This window comes from Protomyctophum parallelum (assembly GCF_964188405.1).
Source record: "Protomyctophum parallelum genome assembly, chromosome: 5".
Lineage (NCBI taxonomy): Eukaryota > Metazoa > Chordata > Actinopteri > Myctophiformes > Myctophidae > Protomyctophum > Protomyctophum parallelum.
The window spans coordinates 34,282,301-34,309,948 of NC_139702.1; positions in this window are offsets into that span (position 1 = coordinate 34,282,301).

The following is a 27,648-nucleotide window of genomic DNA, read 5'->3' on the forward strand; positions in this document are numbered from 1 at the left end:
GTTTGCTTCAACAATGGGATTCTCACCCACACAATCCACTAAAATGAATTCCAGATGATATCGTCTCTGTGGGGTGGAAAGCTCATGATGTCCAAAACTGCCAATTCAAAAGCTTCAAAAGTAGCAGGTCACCCCGGGCCGGCCTAGCGATCCGGGCACCACAGCGTGTTGCGGGTTCGATTCCCGATCGCGGGCCCCGGAATCGGGAGTCGTTTGTCGGGCCCCGTCTCTCTCCCCCATTTCCTGTAGCTTACTGGACACTATTGTGAGCTTGTAGATCAGCCGTTTTTGCTATCCGTCATACGACAAAGTGTATACGTATATAGCCTACTGTATGGACTTAAATAGTTAATATGCTGTACATAGGCTGTCTATCATGTATATACTGTACCACTATATATATATATAGTGGGAGGTCGGGTGGGAATCAGGACTCAGAATGCAGTATCAGGGGTTAGACACACGGTGGCGCCCCTTGTTTTATTTCAGATAAGGTCAAACAAAAGTCAGTTTCACATCAGAATTCATCAGACAACATTCTTTCTTGAAGTCCGGTCCCCTAGGATGGATACGTCACTGCAGAGGATGAGAGGGGTGGTTAGCAACGGTCAGAGCACAAGGTAAGTACAGGGTTGGGGCCTGAGACTCCGGTCTAGGCAATCTACCAACTAGACTTTTCTATAACTTTCCTCTTCTTCTTTTCCAGGGTCCAGAGGGTGCCAGGAGGCTCCCCCGGAGGTAGGTACGATGTTAGGTAGCTTTCTCTATCCACAGGGTACAGAAGAGTACTTTTGAGTAGAAGTACTCGGATACATTTGGGTGAGTAATCAGAGTAAAAGTACTTGGTTCGGGACCGGGTGAGTATGTAACCTAGGGCCCCTTAGGCTCGGCCAACAGGTAGGTACACAAGCATTTATACTCTGAATTCTCTCTATATACTGGGGTCGCCGTAGCACTACGTCAAAGGCAGCCAGTGAGTTAACAGAAAAGAGCACTATATTTCTAACTACAGTCTCGGTCTTCTTTCACCGGTGTAAGGCAGGGCTCTCGCCAACTTAGTCTTTTAAAGGTTTAACTGAACACAACGGGCCTGTCTTCGTTCACAGGGTTAATGTGACACTTTAACTAGAATATGCTTTCATATGCTTTCTTCGATAAACATCAACAAGGTCTTCTTCTTTCACAGTCTTCAGGGTTAACGTGACACAGTTAACTATATGTCTTCTTTTCAGTAAACATCAACAACTCTTCTTATTATCCTTAGCTTCTCAAGCGTCTGTAAGTGCCTCTTCTTAGCCAAACGTGTGATAGTGAGAGAACAGTTGTCTTACTGTGACCTTAACGTGCGGTGGGCTGCCAGTCGATATGAGGGTCCCGTCTTCTGCTACTCGTCCCCGAACCGAGTCAGGTGGGTTTCCAGGTATATGTGCGGCTTTCCACTCGTCACTTAGTTATGGGGGGCACACACTCCCGTGTGTGCTTTCAGCCCCACTCCTACAAGCCTGATGAAACTGAACACAAGACAGATTTGAGTGGCGGTACAAACAATCAAACAGTACGTTTAGTTTGTGTTGCTGGATCCATTAGTGAGAGAAGTGTGGACTTACCATCCAGAGCCAAGTTGTCGGCATACGCTGCCCGAGCGTCTTGGAGTGAACCAGCAAGTGACACTGCTAAGTGTGAGTGTCGTTTATAAAGGGCGCGGCTGACAGATTGCGTCTGTCGTTGATTGCTAATACGGGCGGCGGCCGGATTAGGCGCAGCTGGTTTAGGATCGCTCTGGGGTAGTAGACGGCGTCTATGACACGTCCGTGGGCGGAGCGCGTCGGCGCGGCCGGCGTTTGTCTGGTTGCCATAGGAACGCGCCCCTTATTCTGGTGGTACTGTGGCGAGACTCCACAATATATATAGTTTATAGAGTTTAAGAAAGCAACCCAGTTTTCAGGAGCTGTGTGTGTGTGCGTGCGCGTGTGCGTGCGTAGCCTGTCACTGTGCGTGACTTTCCAGGATTCAAATTCAAAATCAGCAAAAGTAGATGATCTACAAGCTCGAGTTACTTTTGATGCAGTACTACAGTAGGGTGTTAATTTACGAAAAAACAGGAGATAAAATGGTTTCTGCCTGACAACTACGTTATGACTAAACCACTTCACTTCCATGTGTGTAAACAATATTCTGCATCACAGCGATGCAATGATGCTTATACGCTGCCAAAGATAAAAGGCCTCCGGCCTCTTCAAATAAATATTAAAATATAAATGACAATAGCCAGAAGGATTATAGACTAAAATTATGAGGAGATGGATGATGTAAATCTGAAGCAAATGAAACATAAATTAAAAAAAAAGCAACCCAGTTTTCAGGAGCTGTGTGTGTGTGTGTGCGTGCGTGCGTGCGTGCGTGTGTGCGTGCGTGCGTAGCCTGTCACTGTGCGTGCGCGCACATGTGTGTGTGGCGGGTTTGACACCGCGTGGCCCTGTGACACAGTGTGACATGTAATCCCCCGGTCTCTCCGTGTCAATATTGGTTCTGGATGACAGCAGGACAATATGTGGCCTCCAATGCTAATTTAACCCACTGCACTCTTAGAGAATTTACAGTTACAACCACCAGGCGGCAAGGGAGAGCTCACGTGGAAGAACAGTTCCCATCAGTGGCCCAGCAGATGTCGCTATTTCCCCTCCAGCCGGCTGCAGAAAAATTTACACTCCATTCAAGTGAATGACACTTGATAGTTGATATTAATATCATAGGAAATATTACCATGAATACTTTTTTTTTTCAATCACATTTTTTTGATATGATATGCGTTTAGTAAATTATGGTCCCATGCATTTTAAAATAAATGATAAAGTAGGGTATGTTTATAGCTGGTTCTACCTTGTGACCACCCGCCGTCGCTGCGGTTGCATCCAATAGCAGTCGTTTTCGGTTGCTTTTTTGGCCTGCAAATTCCAAGATGGTGGATTTGAATTTGCTGAAAAAGTGGTAGAAACGAATTTGTGACATGATGGTTTCCTATATATTATAGAATGGAATGCTATTGTTCTGCGCTGCCTTTGTATTGGTTCAGCTTCACAGAATGTCACACAAGGTTTGGGCCAATCCACAAAGAAGAATATTTGTTTTGGGCCAATCAGGGAAGCAGATGCTGGTTGATCTCTTAATAAGGCGAATCAATCACCATAGCAACCCCAGTCCAGGCAGACTCCACACAACGGTGTTTAGATGCAGTGTTAATCTTGACAGCACATTTAGATTTGGTTTTAGTTTCTTTCTTTTCATTTCTTTTGTCAATTAAATCTACAGTTGAAATTGCATCGTAATGCCATATTTATACATGGCTGTATGCCGAAAATAGGGCCATATACACGCTTGTGAGCTTGTAGATCAGATCATTTATGGAGCGCGACATACACGTGCAGCCAAGCATGAAATGACTTGTCTTAGATCTACTGGATCTCTTCTCCACTATAGTCTCTCCCTATAACATTTTTGTCTAGTTTATTTGTTGACAAAATTGTCAATATATTATTTAGTCAAAGTCATCCAAGCTCAGTTTTTACTTCACGCTTTTGTCATTGATAAAAGGGTAGTCGACAGATTATTTTCGTCATAGTTTTAGTCGACAAAATTAACGCTGTGAAGAAGTAGATGCTATACAGTTATACGTTTTTCAATGGATTCTGCTACTATTGGGCATTCTAAATAGCATACAAAAATCAAGGGAAATAAAACTCATGGACAGGTGTCATTTGGCAGAAATTCTGCAGCAAATGAAACTAAGAGAAGAAACAGTGTTCACAGTATTCCTGAAGCTAAGAGAAGAAACAGTGTTCACATTATTCCTGAAGCAAATTACAAGCAGCAGAAGATCATCTCTGTCCGGTGGATACCTCATATGTCCCAAACTGCTACTTTCCAGGATTCAAATTCAAAATCAGCAAAAGTAGCTGATCTACAAGCTCGAGTTACTTTTGATGCAGTAGGGCGTTCATTTACGAAAAAACAGGAGATAAAAGGGTTTCTGCCTGACGACTACGTTATGACTAAACCACTTCACTTGTAAAACAATATTCTGCATCACAGCGATGCAATGATGCTTATACGCTGCCAAAGATAAAAGGCCTCCGGCCTCTTCAAAGAAATATTAAAATATAAATGACAATAGCCAGAAGGATTATAGACTAAAATTATGAGGAGACGGATGATGTAAATCTGAAGCAAATGAAACATAAATTATAATACAACAGAGAAGCAAAGAGTTAATGGAAGGTATGTTTTGTGAGATGTGTATCGTGTCTCCAGGTATGTTTTACTTTACTGTATAGTATTTCCAATTTTCAGTACTTTTACTCTACAACTACTACATCTCAGCGACAAATACTTTATTTTTACTCCTTATTATTGTCTCCACCAGGCCGAAGGCGAAGGCATGGGGGGAGAGTATGTTTTGCACTCCGTCCGTCCGTCCGTGTGTGTGTGTGTGTGTGTGTGTGTGTGTGTGTCCGTGAGCAGCTAATCTCGGCCACCGTTAAGCCGGTCGATGCCAAATTTTGCACACACACTCCCTGGATGCCAACGATGAACCTCTGCCCCAAACTTTCCAGAACGGCCTGTTATAGCGCCACCAGGAGGCCGCTTTGTGCAAAACAAGTTTTTGCACAGTACACCTACAGATTTTGTCCAAACATCACGCAAATTGGTACACAGTCTCTCTAGAGCCATTCAACTAAACCGGTCTTTCAGATTTCTCAGACTCCATCCTGATTGGTTAAGATTGGCTTCCAAAGTTCACAGGAGTGCTCAGTTTCAAACAAAATGCTGCAAATCATGAACACATCGCGTGATTTCCGTGAAATTGTGCACCCACATTCCCACTAGGCCGAGGACGAAATGCCACATGAACAATTTCAACTCAGCCTCAAGGTGGCGCTATAACTGGCCGAAAAGTGTTTTTACCTCTAACTGCACGGATCTGTGGATAACTTTGTATGCCAACTCCCTAGAGGCCAAGGAAAAACCTTTGCCTGGAATCTTTCACATCTGCTCTTTATAGCGCCACCAGGAGGCCGACATATGTAAAACACATTTTCTATTATTACTCCTTCAGATTTTTTTACTTTTGTTGCCCTTTTATCCAACCACCAGATGAAGGCAAGCTGCAATGTCCTACATTCCTATCCTGGTGGAGACCTGTGCCCAGAAGGGCACTTTTTCTAGTTAATTACTATAGTTACTATAGTTCCTTTGTAGATTTTGATTATTTTTACAAACCATACATTAACTGTACAGTAAAAGCTCACAATTATACATTTTGAAAACTTGTGAAATGGGACATTCTGCATAATGAGTACTTTCTACTTTGGGTACTTGAAGTACATTTTGAGAACAATACTTTCATACTTTTATTTTCTACATTGCATAATTATACTTTTACTTAAGTAAAAGAGTACATTTTCCACCAGGAGGAAGTATCATAACTACATGCATAGCCAGTGGTGTATTGTAAGTATTGTTAGTTACTAAGGTTGGGCGATATGCCAATTTTTTTCAACCGCCCATCGCCTGACCAAGAATCGGCGATTGACGATGTATTCGTGTCATAAAAGTAAAGTGAGAACAGCTCACTGCAGGTCGCAAAAAAGCCAGATCTACAAGCTCTCAAGGCGCCGCGTCCTGCCTGTTTTTGCAGCTCCGTTCGCTAGGCGTTGAGATCTTGTAGATCAGTCTGTTTCTGCTGCGCAGCCAGGGTAACTTGCTCCCTTGCCTCCCCGCACCTCGGAGCGGAGCAGCGGAGCCCACAAGCTGCTGCGGCCGGGCTGATCCACAGGTTCTCAAGGCATCGCGTCCTGCCTGTTTTTGCAGTGCCGTTCGCTACGTGTTGAGAGCTTGTAGATCTGTCTATTTTTGCAGCGCTGGTGTCGGGGTTAGATTACAGGCGGAGATGAAGTTCAATCAGTGGGTTTCACCAGTAGGGGCTACACGCTAAGCTAAGCGCTAAGCTAACGAATGATCCCCGAGCCTATACACTAACAGTAGACTTTTTTTATTTCTCCCCCGACTTCACGGGTGGCGCATTGGGATTGTGATGAGAGCAGCTCCCTTTAATTCCTCTGAAGTGACGCAGAACTTTATTTCCAGTCCCCGTTCACAAAGTGCAACAGTCCCGTATATATTATTAGGCTATCAACTGCCAAGCTTGGCTAGCAGTTTACATCAGTCATTGCCTCTCAAGCAGGCCCAGCGCCACGGGGGGCAAGGGGGTTGTTTGCGCTCTTAAATCAACCTCTTTGCTTTTGTGCCCCCTTAAAAATCTCAATTGCCCCCTCAGTCATTTCATCCTGGCGCCGGGCCTGCTCTCAAACCCATACGCATAATCTGCTTCACGGATACAAATCACCAATGCACCGCTCATGGCGTGTCGACAGTTTACATATATGTTCTTTTGGATTTGGACACATGACGATGGGTAGCCTATGATGCCTATCATGAGACACGAGACAGCAGTGTGCATTCTGTTGTGACTGTATATTATTAAACTGTATGGGTCTGGACTCCGGAGCTTAAACAACATGTAGGCTATAGCCTCCCTCGGCTCCCATGCAGGCTCCCAGCCTTTACTCTGGCTTGCGGCTGCTGTAAATGCCGTTCCCCGATGCTGCTGAGTGCGGGGACTGTGGGAGGCTGGGAGCATACCATTATAACGGGAGGATTTCCACCCGGTCGCTGTTACTACTTTGCTGGCCCAAATTGATTCACATGTTGCTCACACTTTACAGGTTAATTGGGCTAAATCGTCCCGAAAAATCGCCTAATAAAAATATTCGGCGATTGGATTTGTATATTCGCGATTGACGATGTATTCGTATCGTCACCCAACCCTATTAGTTACAGTACTTTTGTAGATTTAGATCATTGTTACAAAACAACATCAACCAACAAAGCACTTTACAATAATTGTTTGCGTTCCAAAATAGCTGATCTACAAGGTCTCAACAACACGTCGCATTGTGACATTGCATTGACAGTTGACACATCTGCTATTTAAAAAAGAGAAAAAAATATAAATTATTTTACTGTGGTACTGTAAGAAAATTTTGATGCAAATCATTTTGTGGTGATATTGCTATACTTTTAGTAGTAGTTTGAAGTCAAATCAAAATAATAATCTGAGTACTTCTTCCTCCGCTTGCATGAAAGTGTAATTAAAAGTTGATTAAAGATTAGAGCAGCTTCCATAATTACACCTTTTTTAACACACGACCAGCGGAGCAAACAGACCCAGGCAGAGAGATTGTCGAGCGTCGCTTCCATTTGGCCTGGCTCCCAGTCTGAGCTGTATCGCACCCTCGTGTGTGTGTGTGTGTGTGTGTGTGTGTGTGTGTGTGTGTGTGTGTGTGTGTGTGTGTGTGTGCGCATGCATGTGCACATCCCTATTAGAGGGAGAGATAGAGATCCAAACGGGAAAACAGAAACTAATATTAGCTATTTATTCTGTCTCCACGTTTCCCCCAAAAAAACATTATGCTATAAACATAATTTCTTGGATAATGACAATATGGATATGCTGTACCGAGTATATAAGTTACAGGTTTACACAGATACGGGGCGTTGATCACATTAAGAAATATCCATAGGAAGAGTAAGATAAGAGTTAAAAAAAATACAAAAGAGTACAACTTACTGTAGGCCTACAGTATATACAATCATAATGCTTGATCCAGAACATGAAAGCATAGTTATCAGCAACGCCGTGATATCATTTACCACCATTTACCACCATGTTATTAAACACATTGAGAGTGAACGTGATCAAAGAGTGACTTGACTTGATGGGACAGATAACTTCATCTGTAGGCCAGCTATTGTGGCTGACAGCAAGAATGTTGCTCGTTCCCTGGAATAAAAATGACAGCCTCTCGAGTCGGCCTTGCAATTTCCATTATCTCTCTCACACGTTGTGGATCTGATGCTGTGCGTGAGTGTGCACGCACGCACGCATGCACTCACGCACGCACACACACAGCAGGTCGTGTAGTTTACGTCTGTGTCAATTTGTTATAAATGTCAGACTCTGTGTAAAATCGACTCGCCCTGCCTGCTCGCTCATAATTCATTATATTATCCTGTGTGTGTGTGTGTGTGTGTGTGTGTGTGTGTGTGTGTGTGTGTGTGTGTGTGTGTGTGTGCGTGTGCGTGTGTGTGCGTGTGCGCGAAAGAGGTCATAAGTGATAATTCATAATATGCTTTTTTAACTTGGTTCCCAACAGTGAAAGTCATGAGCTTGCAAAAGAACACAGAGATACCGAGCCACTGCGGTGCTGTACCTCTTCTCTCCATATTGTTGTGTTTTCTTTTCTACAAAGCAGTCGACACTCTCGAAATGTGTCACAGTGCAACACATTCTGAGCTTGTAGATCGGCTATTTTTGGTTAATCTTGCCCTCACGGGTACTCCTTTTTTTTATACCATTGAGCTTAATAGAGTCTGCATGCCTGCTTCCTATGCTCAGGGGATACATTGAATCTTGACCATAAAAACCACAGTTTTCTTTTTCTTCATAGCAATCACTATTTAAGCTGCATACACATTTATGTTAGGTATGAAATATGCTGAGCGTCAGGCAAGGGGTGCGTGCGTGTGTGAGTCACGGGGTGGAAAACTCAGGTAGGAGGAAGGACAGACATGCTCACATCAGCACTGCTCATCGTCAAAGCGTCAGACTTGCAACTCAGCCGACCATGAATCCACTGTGTGTGCGTGTGCGCGTGCACGCATGTCCACTTCTGCTTTGGCAAATGAAAACCTACATTTTCCCATGAAGCCCCATTTGGATTGATTTGAATTGGAGAGAGATGCAGAGAGACAGAGACTTTTAAAAATGTATTTATTTACAAATTGCAAAAAACATTCACACTTTACTTCTTCTCACTCAAACATTCAGTATATGAAGAAAGAATAATCATTTAACCCCAAATGTAACCAAAACATAAATCCTCATCGTCAATTGAACAGATTACATCATTATAACCATGCAATGTCCAGACATTTGAGCTCCTTGTAAAATCTAAAGTCTATCCATAGTCGTGCCGTTACAATGAGATGAACACACTGACTATAGGTTCACTTCCCTTTCTAACTTGTTCCTTCTTGTCAAATATATTACCATTTTTGCTTCACCTAAACGGAGAAAGAGAGTTGGATAGAAAAGGACACAGAGAAAGAGGTTTTGTGTGTGTGTGTGTGTGTGTGTGTGTGTGTGTGTGTGTGTGTGGACCACCAGGGAGATGCAGGGCATTAGCAGGCTCTAAGGAGCACACAGCTCCCCGCAGTCCTCAGGCATTATAATGTGAGGAGTTAATTAAGGCGACAGCCAGGGAAGCTATTATAGGTAAGCTGCTCCAAATTACCCAGTCAATCTGAGCACGTCCAAATTGAATCCTCGAGAAAAGTGTCCGCCATTTCAAACGAAACATCCCGAGATTATAGTTTGTCGCAAGACGGTGTCGGGTGGCCCTAACATAAAACTGATGCACAAGCTCACTATGCGTCGCGTCCGCGAAGCATAGTGAGGCAGTGAGCTTGTGAAGCATAGTGAGGCAGTAAGCTTGTGAAGCATAGTGAGGCAGTGAGCTTGTGAAGCATAGTGAGGCAGTGAGCTTGTGCATCGGCCATTTCTGCTGTGCGGCACAGTCGCGCAGCGGAGTATAACATTTGACTTAGCGCATCTCATCTTCTCGGCACTATGGGTGACCCCCTGGGCTCAATTTAGGTGTGTGTGTGTGTGTGTGTGTGACTGTGTGTGTGCGCGCAGTCAACGCACAAACATAAAGATGTAGCCTACACTTAATATATTAGCAACAATACCGAACTCAATTAAAGCAACCACTTTGGCAATCCAATTAAAAGTCTTCGGACGAATCCTGACTCGCGCTCCCCCCTCACCTCGTCCGTCGCCTACAATAACGCACACACACGCACACACACTCACTCACACACACACACATGCACACTCAGCATGCGCATCCACCTTGTCTTAATAATGAAGCAACTTAAAGACACACCAGGGTCTTTTAAATTAAAGTTTTAAAAGGTTGCTCTCTCTCTCTCTGTGTCTATGATTGTCTTCTCTTCATTGCTCCTATACTACTTTTTTATTGTGTGTACAAATTAGAAAATTAGATGTCTGATGATATTGACGCACGGAAAATGTAAGTCACAAGAGGAGTTTGTAACAGTTGTTGGAAAACAGGTTGTCAGAGAGAGAGAGAGAGAGTTTTGTAACTTTCTTACTTTTTTGTTGGCAAAAGCACACTTTAGCTTTCTTTCATTTTTAAGATATGCAAGTTATTACCAATTTATGCCAGTTACAGTTATACCATTGTACTAATTACTTCATTTGAATGCAAAGTCGCAATGTTCTGTCTAAACATTTCCATAGTGGATCTATATCCTGTGCATACATATTGCAATTTAGTCAAAGCACATTTCCCATGCTAACGAAGGCCCAATTAAATAAAATAAAATACATTAAATTAAGTGGATTGGAATAGAATACATTTAATGCAATTTAATTTAATTCAATATAATGTTTAATTCAATTTAATACAATTGAATTCAATGGAGTGGTTGAGCGTTATTGAATTCACATCTAAATTATCCCAACTAGCCCTTTAATAAAGCAGCTTCATTAGTGGACCCTCGTTATAATTGTCTCCGTTTCCACGGGCGACGGACATCTCCCCCGGTGCGCTCACATCCATTCTCCATCCCATAATAGCAATATGTCTGTGATGGTCGGTATTGGGGCTTAATTACCTGCTTCGTCTCCGCGGTAACGGGGGAGAGGTGTTATTATTAAATCAGCGCAGTGGGTCAGCAGTTAGAGAGAGAGAGAGAGAGAGACTGGTGAGAACCAGTGAGTCTTTCAGGCCATTTGTTTGCGTTGGAATCTGAGGAACCGGATCCAAAATTGAATCACATTTGGAAACGTTTCCTGAACCTGTTTCATTCATCACACTGTCAGAGCTACTATGTGGACTTGTGGACTACAAAATTACAATGCCGGCTGTGAAAATGAGCAGCCTTTCAATGTAGTTGACATACAGTATTCTGACGTACCAATAGTCCGACATACGTGGCTGCTGGTTATAAGACTCACCCATGGCTTCCACATGCAGTTAGGGTTAGCTTATAGAGTTAGTAATGTCTGATTATTGGGACGTCTGACTGACTTTACGCAACCACCGTGTTCAACGTGGGAGTAGAGAGCACCCTCTGATTATCGTGGTCACTCCCCTGTTCTCAATGTACCACACGGCATTCACTCATTAGCCACTCCCCTGTTCTCAACGTACCACACGGCCTTCACTCATTAGCCACTCCCCTGTTCTCAATGTACCACACGGCCTTCACTCATTAGCCACTCCCCTGTTCTCAATGTACCACACGGCCTTCACTCATTAGCCACTCCCCTGTTCTCAATGTACCACACGGCCTTCACTCATTAGCCACTCCCCTGTTCTCAATGTACCACACGGCCTTCACTCATTAGCCACTCCCCTGTTCTCAACGTACCACTCCCTACTCACATCTGGTCGGTCCCCTCTCTTGCTTTCCATACCGAGGTTTCTTCCTTTTCCTTCACTCAACTGCAGCTGGGCGTTTTTCCCCACCCGATTGAGGGTCTAGTACGGAAGAGAGGAGCATTATGTGACACGTTGTCCGGCCTTCAGGACCTTCGGTCTCCACCTGCAGTCATTACATCTCCTAGCCAATCTCTTTTGGGGCTAGTGACGGAGCAGAAACGACCGACCGCTCCCAGAGTAGCAACTTAACAGTATGGCCGTCAGCTCCTGAGACTATGCCCCCGCCCTGAATCTCGTCCTACCCCTGGCTTCCTCATCCCGGTTCCACATTCATCTCATTACATTTTAGTAAAGTGTGTGTGTGCGTGTGCATGGCTGTGAGTGTGTGTGTAACCGCCATCAGAGTGAAAATTCCCTGGCCGTAATAATCCTATCAGGACGAATAATGCATATTGTGTGTGTGTGTGTGTGTGTGTGTGTGTGTGTGTGTGTGTGTGTGTGTGTGTGTGTGTGTGTGTGTGTGTGTGTGTGCGTGCGTGCGTGCGTGCGTGCGTGCGTGCGTGCGTGCGTGCGTGCGTGCGTGCGCCACTGTCGGAGCTACTACAATAGATCAACATCCTTGACCGAGTCAATTTGCTGCGCTCGGCTCTCTATTTATCTTTATAGCGCTCACATGCAGGTCATTCACTCTGACAACTCAGAAATGCCACGCAGAACGGCTATGGACGTGCATGTGGTGCGTGTGTGTGATGAGTCTAATGGTGCGTGCCGAGGATATAGTTATATCCAGTACGTGGGATATTGAGACGTACGTATGGACTCCAGGATGGTTTCCAGCGGCAACCTATTTCATTGTGTTGATTAAGGTTGTCATGCCGACCGGTCCACTGATTACACAGCTGCCTCCTCTGCTCTCTCAGCGCTGAGAGAACTGGACATCTGCAATGCACTATTAACCCCTTCATAAGTGTCTGGCAGAAACCTTCTCAATGAATGCCCTACTTCACGCAAGGGTCAATATGAATATCCTATTCATATTGACTATTTAGGGCATGATATTATAGGCATGGCATGTATATATTTGTTTTGTAAATATCCGTTTCTGGGGTAAATGGTGCATTTAAAGCCGATTTACATAGATTGTGCATTACATTCACCTATTCATAGACCGATGGCGGCAGAAACCATGCAATGCACCAACCAGCACATCAGGAGCAATTTAGGGTTCAGTGTCAACACTAACTCTGGGGGAGCCCGGGTTCAAACTGGCAACCTTGTGGTTACCATCCGGCCACTCTACCCCTGAGCCACCGCCGCTGTAACAGTTGTATTAATCGCCAATTTTACACTCCAGGGCAGGGCTCGACGCTTAGCATTTTTCCAAGTAGCACGTGTGCGCCTAAGTTGAAAAATCTAGTAGCACACAAATTATTTTAGGAGCACGATGAAAAATGATGTATTTTTAAGGGGCGCTAGCCCCTCCTATATACAGCCTTTGTCCCCACACATCTCAAAATGAGCCATTGACAATCAACAGAGAAATTACGTCAAAATTCTGCTAAATATGACATAAATTAAACGCCAGTGCATTACAAACAAACTTTGCAAATAACGTGTCGGGGTACAAGCAATTCCTTCTGAATCTGTGCTATCATGCTAATGCTATCCCGAGTTTACTCTGACTTATTTTCTGTCTGCTGCTGCTGACAGACAGCAAGCAGTGACGGGGAAGAGCACGGAGCAGCAACACAGTGAGGGGAGGGGCGGTGGGAGCAAAGGGAACAGATCTTCAAATGAACACCGCATTGAGCCTCGACACGTTGTTAGCTTGTAGCTCTTCTCTTTTTGGCGAACGACACCGCCATTCAGAAAAAAAAAATTAGGTATAGAACCGCGACTATAGAATGTGCACTTGCTGTAGACAGAGACTTGTCTTTATCACGATTGAATGATCAAATCCTGTAGTCGCACCTGTGCTACAAATTAAATTTTACAATTCGCACGGTGATATTTTTAGTCGCAAATGCGAGTACCTAGTCGCACTGTCGAGCCCTGCTCCAGGGTGTGCTTTACCTTTCATTAATGCACTTCATTCTGTGCTGCCTCCAGCATGCATTAATGTGAAGTGAAACACCCTCTCGTGTAATATTGCTTAATTCAACAGAGGATTTGAGCTCATTCACTTCACTCATTTGGCATTAAGGGAAATGTAAGGGTCAAGGTGGTTTCAAACTCAATCTTTGTCATTTTAGGTTTTAGCTTTTTAGGATTTTAAACAGTGTTTTAGAACAGTATTTGTTCTCAAAAATAGAAGATCTACAAGCTCAAGCTTGTTACATAATGCTATTTTACAATTCCGACAATGGTTGGAAAACGCTTAGTTTGTAAGGCAAAGGCAAAACCTTTCAATCTACAAATTGCGTGTCTTGAGTGTACAGGGTTTGATATGGTCAGATCAACATATAGAATGTCAGAATTGCGAGAACGAGAAATGTCATAGTAAATGCGACCTGCAGTTGCAAAAATCTGACCTCATGTCACGATTGGCCCCTGAGCTAGATTTGGACGTGGTCTGGCGTTCATAATAACATTTTTTTTTTTAAGTTGTCGGTGGGCGATGTCAACACATTTTCAGTGATTGAGTATATCTTCTTTCCTGCTGGCAGCGTGCACAATAAATGTATGTAATGTTTACTATCAGTGTCGTGGTTTACCATATTACACACATGAAAAAATACATAATCCCCCACTCCCTGCCTTCTGCCATGTGGAGATAAAATATAATATCGTCTCTGTCTGGGGGAAACCTCATAAATGTCCAAAACTGTTTCTTTTCAGGATTCAAATTCAAAAGTAGCAGATGTACAAGCTTTAAACGTATCGCTTCACACCGTGTATCAAGCTTGTGGATCTGAATTTTTCTTATGCTTTTATGTGATGCTGTAAAAGTAAAAGTGTTTGTGATCGTAGGTTGAAAACTATGAAAACGTGCAAAACCTGTCAGTCCGTCAGTGACTCCGTCACACCACCCGTCCTTCGTCTTCTATGTCTCCCGTTTGACTGATACCTGTTCATTCAAACTCTACTAGCCTGCCCCAAAGTTATTAGTGCAGCCGTGCCCGGCAGCCGGCCATAACTAGAGTCCTCAACAGACCTGAAAATTAAGGCCCTACCTGGGCCCTCATCAAACCCTGTACACTCAAGACACTGCCCCCGCTGCCACCCTTAGATCTCCATATATGGAGCTGACCTGTTCTGACATTCCATATGTTGATCTGACCTCATCAAGCCCTGTACACTAAGACACCCTCCATATACAGTATGGCCAGTACATAATTCATTCCATAATGTTGATCTGACCCTCCCATGCCAAAGCGCCAGCGCTCGCCCAATAGTCTGCTGTCACCCAGGCACATGCGAGCAAAGGTGAGTTTGCTTCTCGCCCTCAGGGCGTCTTGATTGATTGATTGATTGATTGATTGAATACTTTATTGGCAGAAATGTAATCAGTACAGGGTACAGTCAAACAGAAATGTAATCAGTACAGGGTACAGTCAAACAGAAATGTAATCAGTACAGGGTACAGTGAAACAGAAATGTAATCGGTACAGGGTACAGTCAAACAGAAATGTAATCGGTACAGGGTACAGTGAAACAGAAATGTAATCGGTACAGGGTACAGTCAAACAGAAATGTAATCAGTACAGGGTATAGTGAAACAGAAATGTAATCGGTACAGGGTACAGTCAAACAGAAATGTAATCAGTACAGGGTACAGTGAAACAGAAATGTAATCGGTACAGGGTACAGTGAAACAGAAATGTAATCGGTACAGGGTACAGTCAAACAGAAATGTAATCAGTACAGGGTACAGTCAAACAGAAATGTAATCAGTACAGGGTACAGTCAAACAGAAATGTAATCAGTACAGGGTACAGTCAAACAGAAATGTAATCAGTACAGGGTACAGTGAAACAGAAATGTAATCGGTACAGGGTACAGTCAAACAGAAATGTAATCAGTACAGGGTACAGTCAAACAGAAATGTAATCAGTACAGGGTACAGTCAAACAGAAATGTAATCAGTACAGGGTACAGTGAAACAGAAATGTAATCGGTACAGGGTACAGTCAAACATAAATGTAATCAGTACAGGGTACAGTGAAACAGAAATGTAATCGGTACAGGGTACAGTCAAACATAAATGTAATCAGTACAGGGTACAGTCAAACAGAAATGTAATCAGTACAGGGTACAGTCAAACAGAAATGTAATCGGTACAGGGTACAGTGAAACAGAAATGTAATCAGTACAGGGTACAGTCAAACAGAAATGTAATCAGTACAGGGTACAGTCAAACAGAAATGTAATCAGTACAGGGTACAGTCAAACAGAAATGTAATCAGTACAGGGTACAGTCAAACATAAATGTAATCAGTACAGGGTACAGTCAAACAGAAATGTAATCGGTACAGGGTACAGTCAAACATAAATGTAATCAGTACAGGGTACAGTCAAACATAAATGTAATCAGTACAGGGTACAGTCAAACAGAAATGTAATCGGTACAGGGTACAGTCAAACATAAATGTAATCAGTACAGGGTACAGTCAAACATAAATGTAATCAGTACAGGGTACAGTCAAACAGAAATGTAATCGGTACAGGGTACAGTCAAACATAAATGTAATCAGTACAGGGTACAGTGAAACAGAAATGTAATCAGTACAGGGTACAGTCAAACAGAAATGTAATCAGTACAGGGTACAGTCAAACATAAATGTAATCAGTACAGGGTACAGTCAAACATAAATGTAATCAGTACAGGGTACAGTCAAACAGAAATGTAATCGGTACAGGGTACAGTCAAACAGAAATGTAATCAGTACAGGGTACAGTCAAACAGAAATGTAATCAGTACAGGGTACAGTGAAACAGAAATGTAATCAGTACAGGGTACAGTGAAACAGAAATGTAATCGGTACAGGGTACAGTGAAACAGAAATGTAATCAGTATAGGGTACAGTCAAACAGAAATGTAATCAGTACAGGGTACAGTGAAACAGAAATGTAATCGGTACAGGGTACAGTCAAACAGAAATGTAATCAGTACAGGGTACAGTCAAACAGAAATGTAATCAGTACAGGGTACAGTCAAACAGAAATGTAATCAGTACAGGGTACAGTCAAACAGAAATGTAATCAGTACAGGGTACAGTCAAACAGAAATGTAATCAGTACAGGGTACAGTCAAACAGAAATGTAATCAGTACAGGGTACAGTCAAACAGAAATGTAATCAGTACAGGGTACAGTCAAACAGAAATGTAATCGGTACAGGGTACAGTCAAACAGAAATGTAATCAGTACAGGGTACAGTCAAACACATGTCCAATGGGATCACTGGAAATCGTCTTACTGGTAATATAATATGAGAGGTTTCTGCCCCCGACAACAATGATAACATTGCTGTCGTGCAGCAACCCTGTATCTCCATATTTAAACGTTTTGGTGTGTCATGCAAAAGTAGAGAATATATCTAATCTACAATATCAGACAAGGCGATTGTTTATGGCAATCATTGAAAGTGAACGTGGTTAAATGTGTCAGTGGGTTTTTTACAGAACCGTGAGGTTCGATCCGGCTCCCCCAGAATTAGTGTCAAAGTGTCCTTGAGCAAGACCTGAACTCCAAATTGCTCCCGATGTGCAGGTTGGTGCCTTGCATAGTTTCCTCCACCATCGGTGTGTGAATTTACAGGTATCTTTTTTTCTCCTGAAAGGTAACGGTTTTGGACATACAAGGTTCCCACCCAACAGCGGCATTATCATATAGGCCTAAAATAGGCCTAAAAAAACCTAAAGTTAAACTGTGTATAATGAATGTAAATTATATAAGATAAGATGACTCCACCCTTGTTGTTTGACTGGTAACCTGCTTTACTTTGTATGGTCAGGTGTCTATATTTGGGCAGAGCGGTTGGTTGGCACAACAGCCAATAGGAGCATTGTACTGTAGAATTTAAGACCGTTCACTCATTGTTCTTTTTTTCCCATCAACACAAGGTGGAAACACAGCAATCAATAAACTGTTAGGAATATTCTTTTATTTTCCTCCTGTGTGTGTGTGTGTGTGTGTGTGTGTGTGTGTGTGTGTGTGTGTGTGTTTAAAAAAAAAGTACTTAAGTAATGGTACTTGAGTAGATGCACTTAGCTATCAATAAACGGGGAGTGTAGCAGAGACATACAGTAGGTAGACTGAGAGGGAGACAGTGTAGGAGAGACATACAGTAGGTAGACTGAGAGGGAGACAGTGTAGGAGAGACATACAGTAGGTAGGCTCAGAGGGAGACAGTGTAGGAGAGACATACAGTAGGTAGGCTGAGAGGGAGACAGTGTAGGAGAGACATACAGTAGGTAGACTGAGAGGGAGACAGTGTAGGAGAGACATACAGTAGGTAGGCTCAGAGGGAGACAGTGTAGGAGAGACATACAGTAGGTAGACTGAGAGGGAGACAGTGTAGGAGAGACATACAGTAGGTAGACTGAGAGGGAGACAGTGTAGGAGAGACATACAGTAGGTAGACTGAGAGGGAGACAGTGTAGGAGAGACATACAGTAGGTAGACTGAGAGGGAGACAGTGTAGGAGAGACATACAGTAGGTAGGCTCAGAGGGAGACAGTGTAGGAGAGACATACAGTAGGTAGGCTGAGAGGGAGACAGTGTAGGAGAGACATACAGTAGGTAGGCTCAGAGGGAGACAGTGTAGGAGAGACATACAGTAGGTAGGCTCAGAGGGAGACAGTGTAGGAGAGACATACAGTAGGTAGACTGAGAGGGAGACAGTGTAGGAGAGACATACAGTAGGTAGGCTGAGAGGGAGACAGTGTAGGAGAGACATACAGTAGGTAGGCTGAGAGGGAGACAGTGTAGGAGAGACATACAGTAGGTAGGCTCAGAGGGAGACATTGTAGGAGAGACATACAGTAGGTAGGCTCAGAGGGAGACAGTGTAGGAGAGACATACAGTAGGTAGACTGAGAGGGAGACAGTGTAGGAGAGACATACAGTAGGTAGGCTGAGAGGGAGACAGTGTAGGAGAGACATACAGTAGCTAGACTGAGAGGGAGACAGTGTAGGAGAGACATACAGTAGGTAGGCTGAGAGGGAGACAGTGTAGGAGAGACATACAGTAGGTAGACTGAGAGGGAGACAGTGTAGGAGAGACATACAGTAGGTAGGCTGAGAGGGAGACAGTGTAGGAGAGACATACAGTAGGTAGGCTGTGAGGGAGACAGTGTAGGAGAGACATACAGTAGGTAGACTGAGAGGGAGACAGTGTAGGAGAGACATACAGTAGGTAGACTGAGAGGGAGACAGTGTAGGAGAGACATACAGTAGGTAGGCTCAGAGGGAGACAGTGTAGGAGAGACATACAGTAGGTAGGCTGAGAGGGAGACAGTGTAGGAGAGACATACAGTAGGTAGGCTCAGAGGGAGACAGTGTAGGAGAGACATACAGTAGGTAGGCTGAGAGGGAGACAGTGTAGGAGAGACATACAGTAGGTAGGCTCAGAGGGAGACAGTGTAGGAGAGACATACAGTAGGTAGGCTGAGAGGGAGACAGTGTAGGAGAGACATACAGTAGGTAGACTGAGAGGGAGACAGTGTAGGAGAGACATACAGTAGGTAGACTGAGAGGGAGACAGTGTAGGAGAGACATACAGTAGGTAGGCTCAGAGGGAGACAGTGTAGGAGAGACATACAGTAGGTAGGCTGAGAGGGAGACAGTGTAGGAGAGACATACAGTAGGTAGGCTCAGAGGGAGACAGTGTAGGAGAGACATACAGTAGGTAGGCTCAGAGGGAGACAGTGTAGGAGAGACATACAGTAGGTAGGCTCAGGGGGAGACAGTGTAGGAGAGACATACAGTAGGTAGGCTCAGAGGGAGACAGTGTAGGAGAGACATACAGTAGGTAGACTGAGAGGGAGACAGTGTAGGAGAGACATACAGTAGGTAGACTGAGAGGGAGACAGTGTAGGAGAGACATACAGTAGGTAGACTGAGAGGGAGACATTGTAGGAGAGACATACAGTAGGTAGGCTCAGAGGGAGACAGTGTAGGAGAGACATACAGTAGGTAGGCTCAGATGGAGACAGTGTAGGAGAGACATACAGTAGGTAGACTGAGAGGGAGACAGTGTAGGAGAGACATACAGTAGGTAGACTGAGAGGGAGACAGTGTAGGAGAGACATACAGTAAGTAGACTGAGAGGGAGACAGTGTAGGAGAGACATACAGTAGGTAGGCTCAGAGGGAGACAGTGTAGGAGAGACATACAGTAGGTAGGCTGAGAGGGAGACAGTGTAGGAGAGACATACAGTAGGTAGGCTCAGAGGGAGACAGTGTAGGAGAGACATACAGTAGGTAGACTGAGAGGGAGACAGTGTAGGAGAGACATACAGTAGGTAGGCTCAGAGGGAGACAGTGTAGGAGAGACATACAGTAGGTAGGCTCAGAGGGAGACCGTGTAGGAGAGACATACAGTAGGTAGGCTCAGAGGGAGACAGTGTAGGAGAGACATACAGTAGGTAGGCTGAGAGGGAGACATTGTAGGAGAGACATACAGTAGGTAGACTGAGAGGGAGACAGTGTAGGAGAGACATACAGTAGGTAGACTGAGAGGGAGACAGTGTAGGAGAGACATACAGTAGGTAGACTGAGAGGGAGACAGTGTAGGAGAGACATACAGTAGGTAGACTGAGAGGGAGACAGTGTAGGAGAGACATACAGTAGGTAGGCTCAGAGGGAGACAGTGTAGGAGAGACATACAGTAGGTAGACTGAGAGGGAGACAGTGTAGGAGAGACATACAGTAGGTAGACTGAGAGGGAGACAGTGTAGGAGAGACAGACAGTTAGAAAGTTGAGAGAGACAGTGTAGGAGAGACATACAGTAGGTAGGCTCAGAGGGAGACAGTGTAGGAGAGACATACAGTAGATTTGGTGGAAGTCTGGAGTGTGTGCAGCTCTTGAGGCAGCTGTTGAGGGTTACTGCTGTTGCAATCATATTTATTGCACTTTAGGCATTTGTGTAAGGCGCTAATCAAATCTGAGATGTATTGTTGTAAAACAATATCATGCACAATGTATAGAGGTTAATTTGCATCCACAGAGTGCACTATTGTGATTGTTGGTTTTCAAACCATCTCAAATGTAAGTTATGTTTATTCATATCTTGCAGCAAATTACAATTAGTTTGTCTTTAAATTGAAACCGTGCAGTGCCATTACCTTTGTCAGCCTCGGAAGGAATGTTGCCATTAAGGCGTATACTATCACACTTCTGGCATCATTTCAACGTCTACCCTGACTTCTGTGTTGCACCCCAAGACAGTTTTTCAAGTTGCTTGATTCAATAACCCCCTCATTTATAAGCCCATTCTACGTAAAACTCCACGTTAACCATGAGAGACTCATTGAACTCATTGAATTCTTATGCACGGGGGGACCATCATGTTTCTTTAATTAAATGTTTCATCAAGGACTCCTGCACTTTTATGCATATACAATTATAAGATGACCGAGTGTTTTTTAACAACTGAATTGTAAGTGAAAGTTCTATGTTACTTTTTTTTCTCATTTTTATTCCATTTAAAAAAAAAAAATTACAATTGCGCAAGCATGAAATAACTGACCGGATGCAACCGGGATGAAGCATAATCCCCACCGACCATAAAACAATGGTGCACAGAATCTGACCAGCTTGTCACGTCAGATGTGCCATTTTAGAACCCTGCCATTGGCAATTCATGGGCAAATCAGTGGGAAATCCATACCTTTTCATGGAGGAAGTCGGACAATTGCCAATAATAAAACAAACAAAGGCACATGAGGTGTGAGTGGGGGGTGCTTTTCAGTGCAGTGTTGATTTTTACAGCACATTTTGATTTAGTTTTAGTCATAGTCATTTGAATAAAATTCCATATGTCTAGTCTACTTCAATTCGTTGCCAGCATTGTCAGTATATTTAGTATTAGTATTTCGTTTTTGTCATCATATAGCTTAGTTTCATTTAGTTTCCGTCAGTGAAAATGGGCCGTTTTGGTCGACGGAATCAATACCGCTTCTGCAGGGAAAGATTCTGAAATGACACATCTGTAAGTGGGTGAAACATTGGTTTCCCGTACAAGATCCATCGTTTGTATAGTTTACAGGAATAGCATACATATACGTAAGGTGCAGGGGGTCAATATCAGAATCAGAGTACACTATAGGCATTCCCAACAAATCAAACATACACAACATCCATTCCCAACAAATCAAACATACACAACATCCAACACACTCTAAGGTCTGATAATACTGACACCCATTCAATGAGTAGCCAAACATTGAAAGCAAAGGAAGCCAATTAAGGGTTAACAGGCCTACATAGGAACGAATGTCAACAGGATAGTTTTGCTACTCCCTGCAGTTTATAATCTCAACTCTCTCCTTGCTGATTCACTGTTGTTTTATGTCTCTCAGCAAACATTACCCACTACACGCACATTTGTGTGTGTGTGTGTGTGTGTGTGTGTGTGTGTGTGTGTGTGTGTGTGTGTGTGTGTGTGTGTGTGTGTGTGTGTGTGTGTGTGTGTGTGTTTCAAAGGCAGGCAGTGTGGGTGCCACAGCGCGAACAGTCAAAGGCCCCCCGCTGAGTGTGTCAAACTAAAAAATCTCTCTGAACTCTGAATTAGCAGTCCCCTCCTCTCCTCTCTCCTCTCCTCCATTCGCCTCCCCTCTCCTTCTCTCCTCTGCTCCATTCTGCATTATCCTCCCCTCTCCTCTCCTCCCCTCTCCTCTCCTCCATTCTCCTCCCCTCTCCTCTCCTCTCCTCTCCTCCATTCTCCTCCTCTCTTCACTCTCCATTTCTTCTTCACTTCCTCCATGTTCCCTTCCCCTCATCATCACCCCTACGTGTCTCTCCTTCCCTAATTCTGTTTACAACTGTGAGGAGAAAAAGGAAAGCACAACACAAGATGGAAAGAAAGAAAAATAAAGGAAATGGGGTCAGATGGCGATGAGTTAAATAAGAGAAAAAACAAGTAAATATAATGTAGAGAAATAGTGTGTGTGTGAGAGAGAGAGAGAGCTTACAGCTGCAGAAGCTGTGCATACACAATGACTTAGTCTTATATCATTGTGTCGGGCAGAACACTCCTCTCCATATTCTAACTCTGTGTGTGTGCGTGTGTGCGTAGGTGTTTTCCCGTAAATGAACGCCCTATACTTGATCATACTGCAGCATCACACATGCAGAGCATCAACAGTAGCCTGGTTATAATCACCATCAGTTCGCATAACACCCGTGACACAAACGGTGGTTTATAATGCTAATCAATCGCAACAAAATCAACTCTCCCACTGTGCAAAGACCTTCTATCCTTCAACTCTAGCCATACTGTGTAGGCCTATCATTCAATCCCCCCCAAAACACACACGCACACACGCACACATGCACACATGCACACATGCACGCATGCACGCATACACGCTATTTCTGAGTTATCTCAGTTCAAAACAAGCTGTGGGTGTGTGTGTGTGTGTGTGTGTGTGTGATCACGTTGCCAGGTATACAACATAAAGGGGTGGAGAGCTTTTGATGTGCTAATAATGTGTTATTTTTTATCACACACACGCACGCATGCACACACCACACCACACACACAGACACACACGCTTACGCACAGCGTTAGTTGTTGTGTGTCTGTGGCATCCTGCTGTCCATGATAATGTCTTATAGATGAATGGGGCCTCATATGTCGATTAAAGTACGATCAAAAAAGTGCTTGTTTTGAGGTGCAAGTCAAGGCCATGCTCCCAGCCACGGCTGGCCGCGGCTTACTGCCGCAAGACTTATAAAAGCTCCGTCCCTTCCCGGTCGCAAAAAAGGTCCACTCAGGGTTGGGTTTTATTTTGGGCACATCATTACAGGTATTCTGTTTTTCTCAGAGTAGCCCTTACCCGTTATATATGAACACCAAAGGTAGGCTAATTATGTAAGATGGATGGATGGATTGACGGATGGAGGGATGGATGATAACGGACGGACGGACGTCGGACGGACCCCTGTATGTATTTTACCATTGTATTTTACCGACGGCACGGGATCTGTGTTCCCCCTCCGTCGAGTCGTGGCTGCAAATTCCCCCGTTCAACGTTGTGGCTGCTAAATCCCCCCGTCCTGGGCGTGTCGAAAAACCCTGTTTGTATTTGCCTGGCAGGAGGAAATGGGGATGCACCCCCCGCGTTAGCCTCGCTGTTTCGCCAGAAATTCACCCTCGTCTGGTTTGAAGTTATATCGACTGACGTGTGAACAGTACGAATGTGTGAAATAACTGTGGTATGCGCCAGAGATGTTTTCCCCGTGTGGCTCTGCTGCCGACCAGGGGGGCTGTCTAATTCATAAAGGGGAGGTGCGGTGGAGAATGCAAGGGGATTGTTGCACGGAGAAATGTGACCCCTACATTGATCTGTCTCCCTCCCAACATGCATTTCACTTGTGACGCGTGTTATGCGGGATGATGGTGGGGCTAGGAGTTCTTTCTGACGGAAATGAAGTAAATTAAGATAGTGGCAGGCATTTTGTGGTGCTTGTAAGCATTTCACATTGAAGCATGGCCGTCTGGAGATAGGTGCGTGTAGGCCTGCCGTGCGCCGCGGCGTGTGGAGATGGGCCTCTTGCGTTTTACAGACAGACAAACTTTCCATGAATTATTAGATAGACTAGAATTTTGCGGTACAGAACAGAAAATACACAAAATAAGATTTAGTTGTTGTGTTATAGACTGATGATACAATGTTTCTCTGCTTTCTGTTTCCAATCCAATATTTTTGGTGAAAACAAGCTATATTCACCTGCCAATAACTATAAAGAGCGGAACATTGCGGTAACACACTTTTTGTTTCTCTGATGAAAGTAGATTTCCTTTGAGATATTTGGCGTTTACATAGTCATAGAACTAAATATACTGTGGGTCTATTAAAACCGCTTGCAGTGTTGTGTGGACTGTTCTAGAGAAACTCTGTCCGTATGAGTTCATGTTTGACAAATTCAGTTAAACATAACACGCTATAGAGTCAAGTGTTCTGGTGTGAAGTGTTCCAGGAGCGAAGGCTTTCTGACTGAAGTTATTTCTCATGACAAGCTGAACAAAACGCCTCCCACAGTCTAGTACTTCACGGAAGGCAACTGTATTGTCGCATCTCAAGTGTAAGACAGAGTGGTTGAAATAAGTTCCAGACGACGTATGTCAGCTGAGGACAATAGAGAAAGTAGCAAGGGAAACGCAGCCAGAGAATACAGAGGCAAAATGTCATAGGCCTATTGTCACATGTACAGACACCTTATACCAGTGGTTCTGAAACCTTTTTGGCTCAGAGCACCCCTGTAAATATAACCTTTTCATCCACAGCACCCCTGAATTACATTGCTACTTTATAGCACCATACATGTGTCATGTAAGGATATGTAAATCTTTGCACTTACAATGCAGTATCTCACAAGGAAAACATGTTAGGCCTACTTGAAGTTTAACTACATGAATCCCAGCATCCCAATTCTGGGTGGAACATTAGCCAAAAATAACAGATCTACAAGCTCACAACACGCCGTGAGCTTGTAGAAATACTATATTTTTGGCAAAGAGATAATTTTGGTTAGATGAAAAAAAAGTACAGTGGTTAAACTGAAGTGATAATGATAAATTCCCAAACAAGTATTCTGTGGCACTTGGACTTGTGTCACTTTGAAATACCCTGCCTTATATCTCCACATTTCATAAAAAATCAATCACATCTAGCAAACAGCTAATCTATGAACTCAATATTCTTGATGATGATTTTGTCATGTAAAAAATAACACTAATACAAAAATAATTGAGTCAACTGACCTGAGTTGTCGTGTGTGTGTGTGTGTGTGTGTGTGTGTGTGTGTGTGTGTGTGTGTGTGTGTGTGTGTGTGTGTGTGTGCGTGTGCGTGTGCGTGTGCGTGTGCGTGTGCGCGCGCTCCCTCTCAGTGCTGACCAGTGATTTTTGGGACCCCCGGGGCCTAGTGGGGAACGGGCAGATCGATGGATCACGCTGATATATGGACTGATGTAAAACAGAGAGAGAGAGAGAGAGAGAGAGAGAGAGAGAGAGAGAGAGAGAGAGAGAGAGAGAGACTGACTAAGTAAGATGCATGCAGAGTGAAAGAGAAACGAGCATAGTTGTTTGCTATACATTTGTAGTGCAGGTGTATATTGACAATTCAAAGAGGCACAAACACATACACGCAGTGAAACCCATGGTAAATGTCTTTAATGTGTTCATTTGGGCAGCATCGTGCCATGTGTACTGCAGCATATTGTAATTATATTCTCAATGGAATATGTCTTGACAGATGAGAGTTAACATTTCCACCTCAAGAAGAGAAGTACTCTGTACTTATACTGTCAATCCCATGCCCTTTGATCTCTTGAGCGCGATACCCACACACAAGACACAACCATAACAAAGACTTACTTCTACTGGATCTCCTCTCCACTAGCCGCACCCTGACATTTTGGTCTAGTTTTTAATTGTTGATGAAATAGACAATATATTTAGTCATTGGTTTAGTCATCATAGGTTAGTTTTTATTTAGTTCGAGTTTTTTTCGTCAGTAAAAAGTGTGAGTCACCGAAATGAATGAACACTGGCACGTAGTCACAGTTGATCACAGTTGAACCTTTTACAATGCTTGTGATTCCACCAGACGTGTTCTTTTTGCCATTAGATTATATAAGCTTTAAGTCTTCCCCATTCACAATGTATTCAGGCCCAGTCTTCATGGCTCCGTGTGTGTGTGTGTGTGTGTGTGTGTGTGTGTGTGTGTGTGTGTGTGTGTGTGTGTGTGTGTGTGTGTGTGTGTGTGTGTGTGTGTGTGTGTGTGTGTGTGTGTGTGTGTGTGTGTGCACTTAATTTGTGTGTGCGTGCACTTAATTTGTGTGTGCGTGTACTTAATTTGTGTGTGCGTCTACTTAATTTGTGTACATGACGATTACACCTGTCTTGCATCATGATTGCGTCCGTGTGTGCGCATGCGTGTGTGCGCATGCGTGTGTGCGCGCGTGTGTCTTTATGTGAGAGTGACAGAATGACAGATGATACTACAGTTGACTGAGAGAGAGAGAGAGGGAGAGAGAGATATATGAAACTCCATTCCACACAACAGATTGCACAGTGAACATGTTTTCATACAGAAGTTCATTATTGTAAAGCATCATTCAACAATGACCTGCACATGGCATTTAGTTTGATGCCTGTTTATCAGTTGTTTAGGTCAGGAGGAGTTGTTTAGGTAAGGATTGGGGTAGTATATACAGTACTAGGACATCTGATATGGGAGGTGACCTCAAGAGACGGCTGTTCGTGGCTAAAGTACGGAGCTGAGACATGGACACGCACAACTCCAACAGAGACATACAGTATGCCTGTTGGATGGATAGAGCATGCGACAAATGTGCGGACGACATCAGATACATAGTGGACCTCCGTAGGGTCCTCCATCCCCTAGGTCACGGTTAAGGTCAGAGAGTGAATGATGAGGCTGGCTGCGGGCACTGCATCAGGCACCAGGAACAGGTGGTATTTTCCTTTATTGTATATTTGCTGCTTTTAATTTACTTTCCTTAAGTAAAAAAATAATAATCTGAGTACAGAGACAGAATTGTCTGGAATGTCGATACAACCACATGATGATGGTTTGATCGTGGGGGATCGTGTATGTCATAATCTCTCGAGACTGATTCAGAGCTCCTGCACAGTTTCATCTGCGATTCGATTACAGCGTGTTTTTCACTTCCGGTTAATTTCCTCTTTCATCGATCACCTAGCAACCATTATATGGTGTGAAGAGTGTGATCTATCATAAACCATTGCTGCCAATAGGATGTAAATCACAGTCTTTGGCAGTGAAATGTTGGATTGGAAAGGCCGTAATCTGTCAATCAATGTGTTAGCAGGCTAAAAAAGAGAAAATAGAAACGATATAGAA